Here is a 2636-nt window from a genome sequence, read left to right on the forward strand (position 1 = left end):
AATATATTCAGCACAATGATAATAAATGTTGTACACCCAATGTTGAACCTCAGTTACAAATGTGTTGAATGCACGATTTATCTATGCGTTATTTTTAAAATTACGATGTTTTTTCAATAATTTTCAACATACATACTTTCTATAACTAAGGATTAACAGGTTGGGAGAATAAAAAAAATTCAAAAAAAAGTTTGTAAGTTTGTAACTTAATAAAATTTTTATTTGATCCTATATATATATATATATGAGTTGGGTTCCTTGGAAACCCATTCTTTTTAGAGTCCTTGGAGTCCTAGCTATCCACCGTTGGATCAATCTAATCCTGCAGTTGTCAATTTTTTTTTAAAAACTGTTAATTAATAAAAAGTCAAAGACATCTCGCACCCAAAAACGTTAGTTACAATTTCAAAAAAACCATTCCTGATATCTTGCTTCTTGCTTCGTAGATAGAAATTGAGAGAAGATTGTTTTGCAGAAAAGGAAATTGTTATCCTTGGCTTTCTAGGGCTGGTGAAGGAATTGGGGCAATTGAACATCGAGTACTTTAACGGAGACAATAAGTGAAGGTACCTACATAGATTTTGTTAATAAGTTCTGCAATTGATTTGTATGTCCTATAATTAAGTGATCAATGATAGTAATTTGTGTTCCCAGTATGTTTTTGTTGAATTGGGTGTCCTGCAACTAATTTTTATTTGATAGGTTGGCATCTCCTCTTTGTAATTGAGTTATGCCCTTGATTGTTATTTGGAGGACAAAGAAAGCATTTTTATTTTTTGTGTGGATACATGAACCGAAAATACTATTGGTGAGAAAGTGATGTCTTTAGAGTTCTGCAGAACGTATAATTTCTGCAATTGATTTGCATGTCCTGTAAGTGTTCTGCAATTGATCATGTCCTGTAAGTGATTGATAGATGATGGTAATTTGTGTTCCTAGTACGTTCTTGTTGAATTGGGTATCCTGCAACTGATTTTAATATGATGGGTTTTAATCTCTTCTTTGTAATTGAGTTATGCACTTGATTGTTATTTGCAGGACAAAGAAAGCATTTTCATTTTTTTGTGTGGATATATGAACCGAAATTACAATTGGTGAGAAAGTGATGTCTTTAGACGATGCAGAACGTATAAGTTATGCAGAAGTATAAATTCTGCAATTGATTTTCATGTCCTGTAAGTGTTCTGCAATTGTTTTGCATGTCCTGTAAGTGTTCTGCAATTGATTTGCATGTTTATTTTTTTGTGGCTATATGACTCGATATTGCTATTTGTGAGAAAGTGATGTCTGTAGACGATGCAGAATGTATGGTTACATTATGTGAAGCATGTGTTGCAGGATACTATTAAAATCCCTGGCTTGTCTTGGTTGTGTGTATGCTTGAATTAGCGGACAACTTTTAGAATGTTATAGAATCTGTAAAAAACTTACGTTTGGCATAAGTCAAATATAAAAAAGAGAATAGCGATTTGGTAGGACATTTAGATATGAGACATGTCTGGTTAGTTTGTAGACAGTAGTGAATATCTAGTATTATTCATACATGTGTTTTTATGTGAATTATGAAAATGTAATTGACTGAGAACTCTTCGTAATGAGGCACTAGGAATCTTACATGGGAATGCAGCATCGTGGAAGAGTGGCCTTCGCCCTGAGATGGTAATATTATAAGACATGTTAGTTATATTCACAAGGGTGAACATTTCATAAACTATTTTTCTGCTTTTAATGATGCAGGAAAATCAAAGCAGTGTCCTCCACAAGCTCAGAGTAATATATGCACAATGCTCACATGGTCTGAGAACAAAAGAAGATGGACCGTGCTTAAAAAGATGGTGCAGTTTAGAACAAAAAAATTGTGTGAATAATTCTGTAATCAATCATGTTATTGATCCCACGTTCATTGGTTCTTTTAGAACAAGTTGATATTTGAGTTGTTTGGATTGAATGGAATGATTTTATTTATTTCTAAACTCTTGTAAGGTTGACAATGTCAATGGTTTAGCAGGATTTATATTAATTAGTAGAAGGCTGTGTTGTTTCTGTGATTTGATTACGCAACCGAGCACCTGAAATTTTAAATGATAACTAGTTTCTGATGTTACCTGCCTTATGGGTTCTGTTGTATAAGATACTTCATTTTTTTTTCTCTACAGAAAGTTGTTCCTAGTTTATTTATTCATCTTTGCTACTGTGTGAGTGCGTTGTTGAAAGAGAGGATGAGAGCTTGCATGGTTGCTGATTGTAGATTGTATGAAGGGAGTTTTAAAAACGGAGTCATTGGAATCGACTGGTGATGAGTCTTGTATGATTGCTAAGCAGTTTGATGAGGATAAAGACTAGTGCAGCTGTTATAAATTCTAACAGTTCACAATAATATGTATTTTTGTGTGTCTATATTAAAATGTCCTCTCAAAATGACTCCAGTGAATTTAATTTGTAGTCGAGTTTGATTTTAAGTTGCAAAGATGACATTGATATAAATCCAGTTTCTACATATATATATTAGTACTTCATTCTATTTTGTTATATCATTTTAAATTATTTTTTCAAACTAAAAGCAAATAGCTTGAACACAAGCCAAAAATGGTACGGAAACAGATATGTATGCAAATGAAAAAATGACTTGCTTTATC

At 32.6% G+C, this 2636-nt stretch overlaps 1 long non-coding RNA gene across 1 annotated transcript; it reads left to right on the forward strand.

Annotated features, from left to right (window-relative positions):
* The first annotated feature begins 393 nt into the window (after window positions 1-393).
* Window positions 394-2048, forward strand: LOC135149721 (uncharacterized). The gene is made up of 4 exons (XR_010287897.1): window positions 394-566; window positions 1039-1175; window positions 1607-1659; window positions 1738-2048. It is a non-coding gene; the product is annotated as an uncharacterized LOC135149721 (long non-coding RNA).
* Window positions 2049-2636: the final 588 nt, after the last annotated feature.

The sequence above is a fragment of the Daucus carota genome, chromosome 9, assembly GCF_001625215.2.
Source record: "Daucus carota subsp. sativus chromosome 9, DH1 v3.0, whole genome shotgun sequence".
NCBI classification, from domain to species: domain Eukaryota; kingdom Viridiplantae; phylum Streptophyta; class Magnoliopsida; order Apiales; family Apiaceae; genus Daucus; species Daucus carota.